Source organism: Diceros bicornis, chromosome 1, assembly GCF_020826845.1.
Source record: "Diceros bicornis minor isolate mBicDic1 chromosome 1, mDicBic1.mat.cur, whole genome shotgun sequence".
NCBI classification, from domain to species: Eukaryota; Metazoa; Chordata; class Mammalia; order Perissodactyla; family Rhinocerotidae; genus Diceros; species Diceros bicornis.
Window position 1 is genome coordinate 50,054,737 of NC_080740.1, and position 17,353 is coordinate 50,072,089.

The following is a 17,353-nucleotide window of genomic DNA, read 5'->3' on the forward strand; positions in this document are numbered from 1 at the left end:
ATTTGGATATCCAATTGACCTAGGCTTTTATTTTTTTAAAAAGTTTACTTGCTCCACTGCTCTGTCTTTATCATAAATCAAATGTCCATAAATATGTTAATCACCTGAATCCATTCTGTTCCTTTGGACAATTTGATTATCCTTTTAGAAATACCAAAACATTTTAAAATAATGTGGCTTTACTATAAGACTTGCTATTCAGTAGCATACATCTCTGATTTAGTTTTCCTTCAATAATGTCTTTGCTATCCTTAACTCTTGGTATTTCCATATAAATTCTAGAAATTGCATGTTAGTTTCCACAAAACACCCTGCTAAGATTTTGAATGTGATTGCATTAAATCCATAGATCAATTTTGAGGGATTTTACAATCTTGAATCTTTCATTCCGTGAATAAGGTAGTCTGTCAGGTCAAGGCCAAAAATATCACCTTTGCTAATTTTCTGGGCAATCACCCTCCTTTCTACTGAGTACTAAAAATTCTCTTATCGGAGACATTGGTCCTGATTGGTCAGCATTGAAAATATGGGATACTAAAACTAAGCATCTTCAGCCTCTTCTGTTCAATATAATTGTGTTCTTAAGCAAACTTAAAAGAGCAAACATCAAGTGACAAAATCTGTCATTTTAGTGGGTTACAGACTAGAGAGTTTCAGACATGCAGTAACACAGTCATTTTCCCTGTATAAATTTCAAATGTTAAAGGTGTTTGTACAGTTCAAAATGTTTAGCTATAAAAAGCAAACGTGACTATTAGGAAATCTGTTACCTGATTATACAAAGCTTTTGCTCAAGAATTGTGGACTCCATTTTTCTACCACCATAAGCAATATTATTAGCACAGTGCCTCTTATCAACTTTGTCACCCATTGAAATGATAAACACAGACAAAGCCACTCATACAATGCAGCTTTGTTTCAAATGCAGCATTTTCCTTAACATACTGTTAGTCCCTGATCTTGAAGTGGGATTTCATTCATATATTCAACCAATATTTATTGAGCACTTACACAAATCCACGCAATATGTCATATAATGAAAACCTGGTTGCTGCCCTATAGTTTGGCTAAGATAAAATTCACATACATGAACTTTATATACATGAAAAAAAATAGCCCATCATTTCTTTGATTAAGTCATTTCACATTGGTCTCTCCATTATTATTATTCAGACTTCTTTACACACAGCCATAGAGACATATGGTAATCGTTCCTACCTCTACACTTGTACAAGATGCCTCTCATTTCAATTTCTAAAGTATACCCTACCATCATCTCTGAAATACTGAGTTCAATGAATCCACTTACAATCATCCTCTTTGCTGCATTCAACTTCCATATAGCCACATGCTTATCGGTCATCTCTACCTAGAAGCTCCACAATGACTTTAAGCTCAATAAATGCCAGAATGAACTTATTATATTTACACTTAGCCCTGCCCACATCCTATAATCTTAATATTGGTGCATTAGAACATAATTCAAATAACTGCAAACCAGAAACTTGGGATTGAACCTGTAGTCTTCTCATCCTCTTGTTCTAATACTACCACTCTAATGGTTTAAATCTTCACTATTACTTCTCTTTGTTACTAAATATTTTCATATGTTTAGACAGAAACTGGTGTAAGAGCTAGAGATAATCCTGACACCATTTTTTAGCTTCTGGTTTCCATTCCTTCTGGAATCCAAGCTGCATTTTCATTCATGGACTCTGAAGACATCCTAGATCCTTATCATCAATCCCTCTTTTTTAACATAAGCTAGCTGAGGTTAATATCTCTTATTTAAAACCAACTAACCCTACCTGCTCCATGTTTCAAATATAATGAACTATAGTCTTTCTCTATGACAACTGTGTTTTTATACAAATGACTATAGTACCTATAAAAGAGTTGCATTTTCTTTTTCCATGTTTCTCTATCTCTAGTAAAATTCTACTAAGATTCCTAAGGACAGGGATCAAGTCTGATTAATTTCTGTGTCCCCAGCACCTGCCACAGGGCTCGGTAAATATTTGTTTAATTCATGAATGAGTAGATGAATGTATAAATGAGTCATTCGGTTCAAAGCATCTTTTTCTGGAAGCCTTCCTGAACTTGCTAGTATGTTTTCATCTCTAGGACTTTGAACAGATAATATGTATTATCTGTGTTCTTCATCACATAATATCTTGAAGCATATTTTATTTTATTATATTGCCTCAACTCCTTTTTTGAACTAATTCTTCTGGGACAAAGGTAAGTACAAAATATTTCCATCTTTAAAGTGATTCAAACAGTATTATACATGGGAAATATACAATATTTATCAAATAATTCTTCAATGATTAGATAAGAGTCACTGAACTGAAAACTACATAAGCGTATAGTCACACTTCATCATTTTGTAAACATTGACAGTGATTTCCAGAAAATTTCAGTGTCTCGTTCAAGGAAACAGAGCTAGTTGCTAGAGCTGAGCAAAGATTGATAATCAGCTGAATGAAAGCAAAACATATTGTAGGGGCGGTAGCCAGCATGCCCCTTTAAAAACCATGTGTCCTTGAGGCTCCCTGGCTGGGCTATGTGCCAGTACTCATGATGGTAACAGTCCTGGACTTGGCCTTCCCAGCTGTTTTCTCATGGGATAATTAGCACAAAGACCCTTGAGGCCTGAGGGAACACAGAGGCCCTCAGGGGGGCACTGGTCCTTGGAATGCAGGTCATACAGGGATGATCCTCCTAGGCAAGCATGTAGCCTTTGTTCCTCTGCCTACTTAAGCAAGCTTCTCTCAGGGGGTGGTTGCGGGTGCACATTTCCTGTCCAGCCGGCTGCCACTGGACCTTCCCTGTAAATAACTCCCTAATAAACCCATATGTCTTGCCCACCGTCTCCGAGTGGTTTCTTTGGTCTCTCAGCAAGATACTCCACTGCCTTAGCCCAGCTGGGCTTGCGGCCCTACACATATGTTTTCTTTATAATATTATTTTTAATATTACTAGCTATGCTTGACATCTTAACTTGTGCTGCATATAAGTTATGTTTGATATAGTAACTTATGGCTTGATAAGAGACACGAAGGGGCTAGGGAAGGAGGGAGGCAGTGAATAGTCCAACAGTGGATTGTCTCAACTAACACAAAAGAAGAGGACAGAAAGGCAAGTGGAGTTCATGGAGGGAGGAAATCAGAAAACCAGAGTACGTAGAAGATAAACAAGTTAAAGCCAAGAAAAAATTTCCCCTCCAAGTGAATTAAAAATCCCAGGTAACATGCTCATAAGTAGTCCATGGAGATTGGCAATGGCCAGATATCACTAATTATTGATACTAGTTCTAGATAGGAGGAATTCAAAGGGCTCTGAGGTTGCTGCTTATAACAATTGAAATGCATTTCCAGTAAATTCCTCACAACTCATAAATTAGCATAGTCCTTGCAGGCTCAAAACAAGAAAACTTTAGGTCAGGTATGAAAGAAATCAAATTGCAAGCCTGAACAGTTTTCAATAATAATTGAAAATACAGTTCACAAAATGTAACAATCCTTTGGGCTACTGATGCTTACTGCCAAATTATCTGTCATTTTCATAGGACTGGTTTTGTCTTTTTTTTTAATTGGAAACATTTTTTATTGTTTTTGTTTTTACATGGTAGAGGATAGATGTGAGGACAAAGTTTTTTTGTTTTTAATGTATTGGAAAGGAATAGCTACTTAAAAGAATAAGCTACCCAATGTGTCACATGAACCATATGGATATTTTGAAGTGTATATTTGAAAAACTGTAGAAAAGGGTTAGGAATAAACATGGTCACAGGATTCTGGCACTGAAATTTCCTCTGAGGAGTCTTACTTTTTCCTTTGTGTACAATGCTCTACGTATGTCTACTATTCATAGCTGTGGGGTCCTTGGCTGTTATCAATTTTTGCTGTTTGATCCTTTGTCAGCAAAAACTATTAATTAACCGTTAATTGTTACTTCAAAATGATCTTATATACCTTAGATAAGATTCAAGAAAAATAAAATACTCTCTCACTACTTACCCCATTGCCCTTCCCCGTCAATATCTGCTGTGATTTCAGTTTTCCATTCATGATGGGCGTGGAAGTGGAGCACGGCACTGTGAAAGCAGCATTGTTGATTTCATGTACCAGTTTTCGCGTTACTTATATTTTGGTTAAATCCTGCCTCAAACTATAAATAGATGATTCTAAGCCAGTTTTTTTAAAGCTCTCAAACTCTGTTTTTTCATTTCTAAAATGAGAGTGTGATCAGCTGAAAAATGGCCCACCAAAAATATCAAGTCCTAATCTATAGAACCTATGAATATCATCTTATAATTGCAAAGACTTTGCAGATATGATTAAGTTAAGGATCTTGAGGATGAAATCTTATTTTGCCAGGGCTGCCATAACAAAGGACAACAAATTGGGTGGCTTAAAAAGGAGAAATTTGTTTTCTCACAATTCTGGAAGCTTATGTCCAAGATCAAAGTGCCAGCAGAGTTGGTTTCTTCTGAGACCTCTCTCCTTGGTTTGTAGATGGCCATCTTCTCCCTGTGTTTTCAACTGGTCTTCACTCTACGTGTGTCTGTGTACTAATTTCCTCTTTTTATAAGGACACAAGTCATATTGGGTTAGGGCATAAACTAATGACTTCATTTTAACTTAATTACTTCTTTAAAGACCCTATTTCCAAATATAGTCACATTCTGAAGTACTGGAGATTAGGACTTTAATATATGAATTTGGGTGGGGGCACAATTCAGCTCTTAACACTCTAACTTATAGCCCCTCAAAATTCATGTCCTTCTCACATGAAAAATACATTCACCTCATCCCAACAGTCGCCAAAATCTTAACCGATTCCAGCATCAACTCTAAGTCCAAACTTTTATCTAAATATCATCTAAATCAGATATAGGTGAAACTTGAGGTATAATTCATCTTGAGGCAAAATTCCTCTGCAGCTGTGAATCTGTGAAACCAGACAAGTTATCTACTTCCAGAATACAGTGGTGGGACACATGCACAGTATAGGTGTTACCATTACAAAAGGGAGAAATTGGAAAGAAGAAAAGGATGGGGCCTAAAGGCAATCACTAGTATCCTTACAAGAAAGAAGCAGAGGGGAAATTTGAAACACAAAGAGAGATGCAACGTGAAGACGGATCATGAAGAGATTTGAAGAAGCTGACCTTAAAGATTGGAGTGATGTGGCCACAAGCCAAGGATGCTAATAGCCACCAGAAGCTGGAATGGGCAAGGAACATATTTTCCCCTAGATCATCTGAAGAAAAATGTGACCTTCCTGACACTTTGATTTTGGCTTGGTGACACTGACTGTGGACTTCTATCCTCCAGATCTGTGAGAGAATAAATTTTTGTCATTTTAAGCCACCTAGTTTGTGGTAATTTGTTACAGCAGTAATTCAAAACTAATAAAGAGAGGGACCAGCTCCATGGCATAGCGGTTGGGTGAGGGCGCTCTGCTGTTGGCTGCCCAGGTTCGGAGCCCAGGCGCGCACCGACGCACCACTTGGACCATGCTGTGGCGGCGTCCCACTTAAAGTGGAGGAAGATCGGCATGGATGTTAGCTCAGGGCTGATCTTCCGCGCACACACACAAAAAAACACACTAATAAAGAGAGTAAAATCTATCGCATAAGATTTTGTAAGGGCAAAATATAGTAATTTATAGCACTATGCACTGTGACCTGCACATAAAGATGTGGTCAATGACTGTGATTCTTCTGCTCTTATATTTCCATATCTTTACAGTCATACAACCTGGCTCATCATATTTCTCTAGGACTCACCCCAAGATCTTGAACATAGTGAATATAATAAATTTTATAGGTCATTAAATAAAGGTGATAAACTGAACACATATTTCCACTTCTCCTGGCACAAATTCCTTTGTTACAAAGGAACAGAGAAGATATGTGAAAAGAAACAGAAATCTAACATTACTGGAAAAAAAGAAAGTGTCATCAGAGCTAACAAATAAATGGCAAGCAATAGGATATATTGGAGTATATGAGGAAGCCATCTGGTATAAAACTAATTCAGCCTGACCTTGTTTTTCCAAAAGGGCCTGATGTGGCCTTTGAGCATGCTTAAAGCTCAAAGCATTTACCATGTCCCAAAGACAAGAACAAACGCCCTTAAGATAAGGATGCAACTTCCCCCACATTGGCATTTCCTTAAGGATAAGCATTTCTCCCTAGGCTAGGATTTGATTGCTGAGCTCATCCTGTGACCACCCAACTTGACACAATAGACCTGCTACCTGCTGTGCCTATCGGGACAGCAGACCTGATACCTGCTGTGTCCATCAATCACTGTGCCAACAGGACAATCTCGGGACTGTCATAAAAGGGACATTGCAATCATATGTGATACATGCTCTTTGACTGTACATAACCACTCTGTACACCCACTTCTTTGGTGCCCTTCCTTCCTTGGGGAAGGAAGAACCTGTGCTATGTGGTCCTCAAATTTGGCTCATAATAAAATCACCCCAATTTTGATTTATGGATTGATTTTGGATTATTTGCGTCAACATTTCTTGGTATAGTCGTGGGGGGATTTCAGAGAAACCCACCTGAGGCCACCTGGAATCTACACTGAACTGGCATTCAGTACCAATAGGGGCCCCTTGAGCTCCCCTGGATCACTGCATTCTTCAGGTGACCCTGGTGAGTTTTCCTGAAACCTGGACCTCCTTATTTTAAGTCGATGGTCCAGAGTTTATATAAGCTGTTTCAAGGCTTAAGACTAGTTGTCTTAAGGGGGTATGAGTACAAGCCCTAGGTAAAAGGAACCTAGAGGGGGAATTCCTGGGAAAGGGAAACCTAGGGGGGAATTCCTAGGCCAAGAGAGCCTAGCGGGAACTTTTGGAGTGAATGGGGCAGGCTGACCTTTATAATTTGGCTTTAAATTGGAAATAATTGTGTTTATAAAGTCTGAACAAACTGCTTGGTAGAGATATGAGAGACTGAATGTGTTCAGCTCCAAAAAAAAGGCATATTGCTCCTCCCAGCTGAAAGGCGTTCTCAGGTGACTGAGAATCTCAGCAGAAGTGTCAGAGGCAATCCTCACACCGTGCAGTGGTTCCCTAGGGAACTCCACTATCATTCGTTAATTAATTAAAGGCTCATCTAGGGAAGCGCTTATAAGCGCTAGACACCCACGTGCTCAGGATCCCCCACGGCAGTCTTAGATGGCTAGCAGGAGAAACCAAGGCATGTAAGAGAGTCATTATGACCTTCCTTTAGGGAGTAACACTCACAAGCAGCACACTTCTGACCCACTACACTGTCCTTAGATGTTGTTCAGATTTTATAGCAAAACAAAACTAAAAGAAAAGCAGAAAATCGAGCTTCTAAAAAGCCCAACCATTTCCCGACTGGGTGGCCTCCCCCTGTGAACTCCAGAGACTTGCGCAAGTGCTGAACAAAAGGGGCCTAAGACTGAAAGAAAGAAAAAAAGTGGGAAAAGAAGCTTTTGCAGACACAAATTGCTAAAATTTTTTAAAACACAGGCTATAAAATCTTTGTTGCATCTGTCTGTTGTTTATGTGTGTCTATATGTATGTTATATATGTGTGATATTTTACCGCCAGATGGTATGGTTAAAATTAAGAGCTCTGTTTAATTGGCTTAAAGTAAGCGCTTACGAAAATGATTTCTAAATGCAACTAACCCAAATGTCTTTCAAGTTAACGTGATATAAAATAAGAGTATTTGGGTACAATAATTATGTTTTATGGTCTGTATACTTAGGAAAAAAAAAAAAAAACAGCTTCCAGATTCTTTTTGATGACTTAAAACTTTAGAGTTTTTCTAAATTAAGTTAAATGATAAAAATTCACTGAGTATCTAGATCGTTTCCAAATAAGATAAGATATTAGACATTGATTGCTAAATATAGGTTTATCTACTTTTGGCTTATTACAGCGAAACTAAAAGGTGTTTTGGGTCTATTGGTAAACATGTCTTGTATTTTATTAAAAGATTATACTATGAACTAACATATTTCTGAAAATTATAAGAGGTATTTATAAATTTGCCAAGCCATGAAATGCTAAAATAAAAGAAAGTTTATAATTTCTTACTTAGTTTTTACTTAGAAATTAAAGTTTCTAAGGGTTAAAAATTCTAATATATGATTAAAGCTACTAAAAATTAACGAGGGAAACATCTTTGTATTCAAGGAAAGTAAGATGTATGTTTTCAGTAAAAAAGGCTAAAAAAAATGGAAATATTTTTATTTGTTTGGTTAAGAAAGATAAATTTGTCCTAAAGTACTAGGAGGAAAAAGAAAGGCATGGGACAAATTCTAAAAGTAAAAAGAAAGTTATAGAAAGTTTGTTGAAGAGGAACTCTGAGGAAAGAGTTTTATACATGATCAAATTGGCTAAGATTAAAATAAATTTAATTAAGGGGATAAGTTTTAATATCAGAAGTAAGCTGGTACAAAAATTAGAATTTGGTTTTCTTTCTCTTGAAAGGATAATTTTCTTAAGTTTGCTTAAAAGAGAGAGATCTATGTTTTGTTAAGGTAATTTCCTATGTTCAAAAGACTGAGGTCTCTCTATTAAGGCTTTTTTGACTGTTTTAATCTTCTGTTTGCCCTTGACTGTTTCCCTTGTCACTTTGTTAGAATGGATAACTAAGCATTGTTTCACTGTGACCAGATCAGCAACCCCTTGATCTTGTCTGACCAAGTGTTTTAAAACCTTTTAATATTTTTGACAAGCTCCCCAAAATTCATATCCTAAATAAAGTCTTTCTTTTGACTTTTTTCTTTGAGAATTTTCAAAGGGCCCTGGGACTTCTCAAAGAAATTTATTTTCTCTTCCTGTAGAGAGGGAGATACTAAACTAATTGGGCTTGTTTGGTATGCTAAGTTGCATGGGAAGCATTGTCAAGTAAATGATAAACCTTCTTAAGTTAAATTGCATAGGTAAATATTCACTATTTTAACCCTGCTACCTTGCTTCCAACATCACAAGAGGAAAAGATCATGACTGCATTCTATTTAATTTGGTTTACAGATGAGCCTTACTTAAATGATAAGCAAGACATTATCAAGCTGGATATGCTGTCCAGCCTTGAAAATGCCTGCTTCTTTGTATTAACTTTGCTAACCCAGTAAAGGATTTCCTTCTACAGGCTCAAGAAATTGCCACGGAAGAAAAGAAACAGATATAGCAGTCAAAAGGGGGAATTTTTGACACCCCCTCACAGACATGCTTTGGGCCCAATAAAGGAAAAACCCATAGTACCTATCGGAGCACAATTGCCACTGCTCCAGGATGTATACCAATTAACCCACTGGGCACCTGAGAAGACAATTTTGTGAGAAAAACAATACTTTTGTATACTTTCTCCCACAGTGGCTCATAAAGCCTACAGTCATTGTGTCATATGCCCAAAATATAATCTAGGGAAACTATTTCATGAATCACAAGGCCAATTTCCTAAGGGACCCTTTGAGGTACAGCAATTGGACCTTGTCCAAATGCCACCATCTCAAGGGTATAAATATATCTTGTAATGAGCTGTGTGTTCTCACATTGGGTTGAGGCCTTTCCTCACAGAAGAGCAATGGCTTTAGACAAATTATTATTGGAAAGAATAATTCCTGTTTGGGGAATTCCTACTGAGTTACATAGGGACCAGGGAAGTCATTTCATCGGACAAATAATTAAATCTATTCATAATATTTGGCCAATGACGCAGCATTTCCACTGCACTTACCATCCCCAGTCCTCAGGATTGGTGGAAAGAACTAATGGCACAATCAAAACTCAATTGGCAAAGCTTTCAGAAGCATTTAATCTCTCATGGCCAAAAATTCTTCCACTAGTGCTCCTCAATCTTAGATCTACACCATTTGGTAAACATTGGCTGTCTCCTTTCGGGATAACAACTGGACAGCCTATGCAATTAGACAAAGAAATGTATGAACCAACTTTGCTTAAAGAAAATATCTTAATTATTGTCAAGGTCTCATTGAGACACTTAAAAGAATAATGATGAGAAGTTAGTAGCTGATGCTTTTCACAGAGAGCTCCCAGACCTTAAGGATCGTAGATTACACCTGGAGATTTTGTTTATTGGAAGAGGCATCAAATAAAAGACTCTTCCAGCCCTGTTGGAAAGGACCATACTAGGTACTTTTAACCAATTCACGCACTGCAGAATCCAAATGCATAGACTTATGGATACACAATTCTCATTTAAAAAAGGCTTCTCCACCTGAGTGGGTTTCAGTTCCTCTTTCTGATACCCGACTCCAACTGACCAATGCAAATATCTCCAAACCAGGATGAGAAGAAGACAGCATCTGTTGTAGAAAGCTGTCCCAATACTCCGGACCAGGCCTGTATTCCCAACCTTATATCTCCTCATTTAAACCTTTGTTATGCTTAAACTGTAAACCTATTTTATAATTGTTCCATTTAAGATTTTCAGAATACTACCATACTTAAAATGATTGATTTGGAACAGACTCATCTCGAAGGCCAAGCAACTATTGGGTGGCTCCTAATGGAGCTCAATGGTTATGTGGAACAAATCTCTAGCCTTGACTACTGCCTGGACAGCTAAACACTGCACCCTGAGTTCCCATGGATGTAGGGAAGGATTCACACTGAACTAACACCTATTGCCAACCTTCCTCTCTTTAAGCCCAGATGGGCTCGTTCAGTGTTCCACTAGTACGGCCATCGAGCAGCTGGCTATATTTGTTCCTTCTTTGGGGCTAAAATATGTCATATCACATACACAAGCCCTTAACAATAGTCAAGCAGGAATAGCTTTATTAAATACTGAAATGTCTTTAATGAGAAAGGCTGTCTTTCAAAACAGAATGGTCTTAGATATTCTTACAGCATCCCAAGGTGGCACGTGTGCAGTCATTCAAACTGCATGCTGTATTTTTATACCTGATGAGTCTTCCAATGTGTCATCTCTGCTAAAGCACATGAAAAATCAGGTGAACGCCTTAAGCAATCGTGCACCGGGTCTTGATTTAGCGGTTGGCTCCCTTCTGGTATCAATTCCCTTTTTAGATCCGGATTGCAATTCCTATTTCTATTACTTGGAATTGTTGTACAAGTCATAATATTCAAACTAATTGCTGTTCTCTTTACTCAGTGCTGTAAGACTGGCGTGTAAGCTGGAGTAATGAGACTTGAGATGGTCAATCGATCTTATAACCCTGGACAAATTTCCTTTTCTGATAAGGACTATGCCTAAGAACTCATTTGAAATTAATCTTTTCAAAATGTTGAATTATTATCATTGTTATTGTACTTCTTCTATAATTGTGAACAATGTAAACATAAGGAGTCATAGAAAAGTGTATATACAATGTCTGGGCAACAACCTAAAATTAACCTAAAAGCTATGAAATGCTTCCTCTGTTAATATGTATACTTCTATGCTTGTCCACTATATCCAGTTAAATCCCCCCAACGTGGACAACTGGGCAAATAAATAAGACAAAAGCCTCACATGGAGGGATACGATGGACCCAGGGCAGGCAGCAACCACCCTGGCACCAAGGGACAATATTTTGATCATCAGTGCTTTCTATCGAAAGATTATGGATCAAAAGGTAGAAAGTGATAAATAAATGGCAAGGAATAGGACATATTGGAATATATAAGGAAGCCACTTGGTGTGAAACTAATTGGGCCAGACCTTGTTTTTCCAAAAGGACCTGATGTGGCCTTTGAACATGTATTGTATATCTGCTTTAAGCATTTACTGTGTCCCAAAGACAAGAAAAAATGCCCTTAAGATAAGGATGCAACTTCCCCCACATTGGCATCTCCTTAAGGATAAGCATTTCTCCCTAGGCTAGGATGTGATTGCTGAGCTCATCCTGTGACCACCCAACTTGACACAACAGACCTGCTACCTGGTGTGCCCATCAGGACAGCAGACCTGATACCTGCTGTGTCCATTGATCACTGTGCCAACAAGACAATCTTGTGACTATTGTGAGAGGGACATTACACTCATATGTGATACATGCTCTTTGACAGTGTACAACAGCTCTGTACACCCCACTTCTTTGGTGCCCATCCTTCCTTAGGGAAGGAAGGCCCTGGGCTATATGGTCCTCAAATTGGGTTCATAATAAACCCTCCCCAATTTTGATTTATAGATTGATTATGGATTATTTGCATCAACAAAGCAATAGGAAATTTGGGGATACTGGAAAGATAGAAAATTAATAGAATACTCAGTTCTGGCAACATGACTGACTAAGCTAATGTGGAACTGCTTATCATGAAAAACACATAGAAATGGTGGTTAAAGTATTTCTAAAGAATTACATATGTCCATAGCTCAGCTCAATAAAAGAAAAAGAAATACCCAACTGCCAGAATAAAGGAGGAAACTGCTAGCCAGAAAGAACTGGTCTTCTTTCTCCTGATTACCAAATCAACGCACAGTCATTATATGATAATCATGAAACTATATAATACAATAATTGAAAATCTCCCAGTATCTCAGTCATCAGATATAAATTCCACTGGCAATTTTGGGAATATTGCACTTCACCTTATTCTTCCCTGCATTTGGTAACATTTCTATTTATTTATTCACATACAAGAATGCATGCTTTATAGTTCCATTTATATAAAGTTCAAATACAGGCAAAACTAACCTACTTAGAAAAACTAATTCTCCAAATAGGTCATACAATATATACCTCTTTGCAACTTACTTTTTTGCTTAATAAGGCTTGGATTTTTTCCATATTTCTTCCTAGATCTCCATAACTATTTTAATGTTTGTTTAATATTTATATAAAAGATTAGGGACAACTTATTTCTTTTAATTTAAAATTCACAGCATATTTCACTTGATATAGTTTCACAAACCAAATGAGACTTAATGTTCTGAAAATTATTCAGCAAAACAGTTCTCATTCTTATGTAATCACATTTATCTTTTCAGTTATCTCTCATGATTTTTCTAAGCCCGACAACTTCTTGGAAGGCACATGTAAAAATTTTAATTTTATATAATGTATTTTTTAAATAAACTTTTTATCAAAGTAGAATATAGATGCAAAAGAGTACATAAATTATAAGTGTTCAGTGAAGTGAATTTTTAAAATGTGAACATAGTCGTGAAAACCACCATTCCTATAAAGAAATAGAATATTATAAGCACCCCAGCACTTCTACCTAGTCACTATAAGGTTGACTATGAAAATGAAAACACTGAATCAGCCATGTCTGTAATCATTTTTAATTTGAACAGCTGGGAATAGAAAGCAGAAGGAAGCTTCTGGCTACATTTCTATTTTGATAAACATGCATTTATTAATGAACATCTTTGGTAATTGTTTGGAATTATTATTCTCAGGGCCCCCTATAAAGTAGGAGAGTCACAGTAGCCACTGGGAGAGAGATGCCAACCCATGAGGAATAACCTATGACCTGACATTTGGAAGCAGAAATAAGCATGTAGTCGAATGATTTTCAGGCTATTTTAGTTGATGCACTGTCCTTCCAATGAAATTATGAGTAGAAGATTGTATGGAGGCGTCCAGTTCAAGGTGGTACACAGAACACACATATCGATCTCTCATTCCTCTTGGAATTATCTTAAAAGCACAATAAAAGAGGGAAAAGAATGTGAAGAGCCACCCATTTGGAAGTCTTTTCCTTATCAGTACAATGATACAGTTGTGCTAGGTGTTTCTTAATATGCTACTTTGTTTAATATTGAATTTTATCATTTTTATAAATACTATATGGTTTGTGTTCAATATTGCTATGGAGATTTTGGGAGGAAGTCAAGACTGCGGCGTAGGCAGACTCTGAACTCACCTCCTCCCGCAGACACAGCCAATTTACAACTACTCGTGGAAAAATTAACTGTGAGACAGAACTGAAATCTGGATAAGAGGAACTCCTGCAACAACGGACAATCCTAACTGAGGTAGAAGAGCCAGAAACTCCCTTCTGGAGAGGAAAAACACTGCCTTCACAAGCCGCCAGCATCACTGACGCCCGGGAGCAGCCCACAGGTCAGCAGCCCTCCCTGGAGGCTGCGCAGGACCCCGAGCAGGGGAGCGACACTGCTGTGGGCATTTTGGGGACCCAGCACAATCGAGACGAGTGGCATAATATCTGACTTTGCCTGCTACTGAAACATTGGGGAGTACACCCAGAAAAACTGGTTCACAAAGAAATTAAAACTGGCTCTTAAAGGGCCCACGTGCAAACTCACCCGTTATAGAAAGCATCCTAAAATCACCAGAAAGAAAGGTGCACAGTGCTTTGGTGAAAAGAGACTCACCTGATAGGCCCTGTGTGCATCTCGGTGAGAGGTGAGACCTCTCCAGGGACTGGGACATTGGCGGCGGCCATTGTTGTGGCCTGGTGTGGGCGTGCTGACACAGACACCATTGCAGTTCTCCCTGGGGCCTGCTAGCCCAGGGTCTGCCACACGTGCTAGAACACCGATTTAATCCAGCTCAGTCAGGGCAGGCAGCCCACCCTAGAGACTGGCCCCACCCAACAACAAGCCCTCAGGCAACTTGTGGGCCTGCATAGGTTGGTGACTGGATTCTCTGCAGCCTGGCAACTGAGCTGAATTCAGTGGGGCAGGGTGTGCACAAGGAGCAAGTGGATAGTGTGGGGCGGTGGGGGTGTGTGGGGCTCCAGCCGTGGAGAGACTGGGTCTGCTTTGGGAGGTTGGGGCGCGCACACGGGGCAGGACTGTGTTGACTGTTTGTGTGGACTTGTGGGTGGCAGGGCTTGTCAGCTGCAGAAGACTTATGCTTCTCTAAGACTCACATGGGGGTTTGCCCCACCTTCTAAAGCCTGAAACAATTGAGTGTTCCCGTGCCTGAGGCCAGCCCCACCCAGCTGCAATCCTCAGAGAGCTGACAAGAGACCTAAAGTCTGGAGGCTTATAGCAATTGTAAGGCCCTGAGCCTAACAACCTGCCACGCTGGGGGCCTACTCACTTAAAAAAAATACTGCAATACAAATGTGGTATTAGAACTTGCAGCCAACTGTGCTGGGGCTCCCCGTAACTGATAAAGAGACTGAAGGGCCCACAACAACTACAAGCAGCTGAGCATTACAACAGCTGGCCAGGAGCATAACTCGGCCTCCCTGGGTGCCTACAGGGAGAGCAAACAGGCCACAACAGAAAGACACACATAGCCCACATAGGAGTCACCGCTGGAACATTGAGAACTAAGGAAAGCACACTGCAGGCCTCCTAAGCCATCACTTACATTAGATCACCTGTCCAAGAGCAGAAGACGTAGCTGACCTACCTAATACGTAGACACGAGCACAGGGCAAGAGGCAAAATGAGGAGGCAAAGGAATACATTCCAAGTAACGGAACAGGACAAAATCCCAGAAAAGGAACTAAGTGAAACAGAAGTGAGCAACCTACCCAACAGAGAGTTCAAACAAAGAGCGTTAAGGATGCTCACTGATCTGGGGAGAAGAATAGATGAACTCAGTGAGAATGTCAACAAAGAAATGGAAGATATACAAAGAACCAATCAGAAATGAAGAATACAATACTGGAAATGAAAAGTTCACTAGAGGAACTCAAAAGCAGAGTAGAGGATACAGAAGAACGGATCTGTGAGCTGGATGAAAGACTAGAAGAAATTACCCAAGGTGAACAGGTAAAGGAGAAAAGAATTAAAAAGAGTGAGGACAGTCTAAGGGACCTCTGGGACAACATCAAGCGCACTAACATCCGTGTTATAGGTGTCGCAGAAGGAGAAGAGCGAGACAAAGGGGCAGAGAATCTATTGGAAGAAATAATAGATGAAAACTTCCCTAACCTAAGGAAGGAAACAGACATCCAGGTACAGGAGGCACAGAGAGCCCCAAACAAGATAACACCCAAAGAGGCCCACACCAACACACATCATAATCAAAATGTCCAGAGTTAAAGATAAAGAGAGAAGCCTAAAAGCTGCAAGAGAAAGTCAAGTTACATACAAAGGAAGCCCAATAAGGCTACCAGCTGACTTCTCAGCAGAAACCTTACAGGCTAGAAGAGAATGGCATGATATATTTAAAGTGCTAAAAGGAAAAAGCTTACAGCCAAAAATACTCTACTCAGCAAGGTTATCATTCAAAATGGAAGGAGAGATAAAAAATTTCCCAGACAAGCAAAAATTAAAGGAGTTTGACACCAAGAAACCAGTGCTACAAGAAATGTTAAAGGGACTGATTTAAGGGGAAAAGAGAAGACCACAAATAGGAAAAATTATCTAATTCCATGGTAAGAGGGTAAGGGATACAAATGCACAAAAAGGAGGTTAGATATGATATCAAAAACAGAAAATGAGGGAGGAGGGGAGTTAAAGAGTAGAGCTTTCAGACAGATGTCAATCTAAAGAGACCATCAATTCTGTATAGAAGAAGAAAGAAACAGAGAAGGACTACTAAAACACTGAGAAAAACAAAAGTTAAAAAATGGCAGTAAGTACATACTTATCAATATCTACTTTAAACGTCAATGGACTAAATGCTCCAATTAAAAGGCCTAAGGTGGCTGATTTGATAAAGCAACAAGACCCATATATATGCTGCATACAAGAGAAACACTTCAGACGTAAGAAACTCACAAACTGAAAGTGAAGGGATGGAAAAAGATACTCCATGCAAATGGCAATGAAAAGAAAGCTGGGGTAGCAGTACTCATATCAGACAAAATAGACTTTAAAACAAAAACTGTAAAAAGAGACAAAGAAGGGCATTACATAATGATCAAGGGAACAATCCAACAAGAGGATATAACACTTGTAAATATCTACACACCCAATGTAGGCGCACCTAAATATATAAAGCAATTATTAACAGACATAAAAACAGAAATAGTAACACAATAATAGTAGGGGACTTTAACACACCACTTACACCACTGGATAGATCATCCAAACAGAAGATCAATAAGGAAACATTGGCCTTAAATGATACACTAGAACAGATGGACCTAGTAGATGTATACAGAGCATTCCATCCAAAAACCGAAGAATACACATTCTTTTCAAATGCACATGGAACATTCTCCAGGATTGATCACATATTACGCCACAAAACAAGTCTCCATATATTTAAGAATATTGAAATAATACCAAGGATCTTTTCTGACCACAACGGTATGAAACTAGAAATCAACTATAGGAAGAAAATCAGAAAAGCCACAAATATTTGGAGATTAAACAAAATGCTACTGAACAACGACTGGGTCAACGAAGAAATCAAAGAAGAAATCAAAAAATACCTGGAGACAAATGAAAATGAAAATACGACATGCCAGAATTTTTGGGATACAGCAAAAGTGGTTCTAA

At 38.7% G+C, this 17,353-nt stretch overlaps 1 long non-coding RNA gene across 1 annotated transcript in view; it reads right to left on the minus strand.

The window, feature by feature from the left end:
• Positions 1-14,450, minus strand: part of LOC131405138 (uncharacterized) — an 84,143-nt gene extending 69,693 nt beyond the window's left edge. The window contains exon 1 of the long non-coding RNA XR_009219952.1: positions 14,318-14,450. This is a non-coding gene — a long non-coding RNA (uncharacterized LOC131405138). The remainder of the gene's footprint in view (positions 1-14,317) is intronic.
• Positions 14,451-17,353: the final 2,903 nt, after the last annotated feature.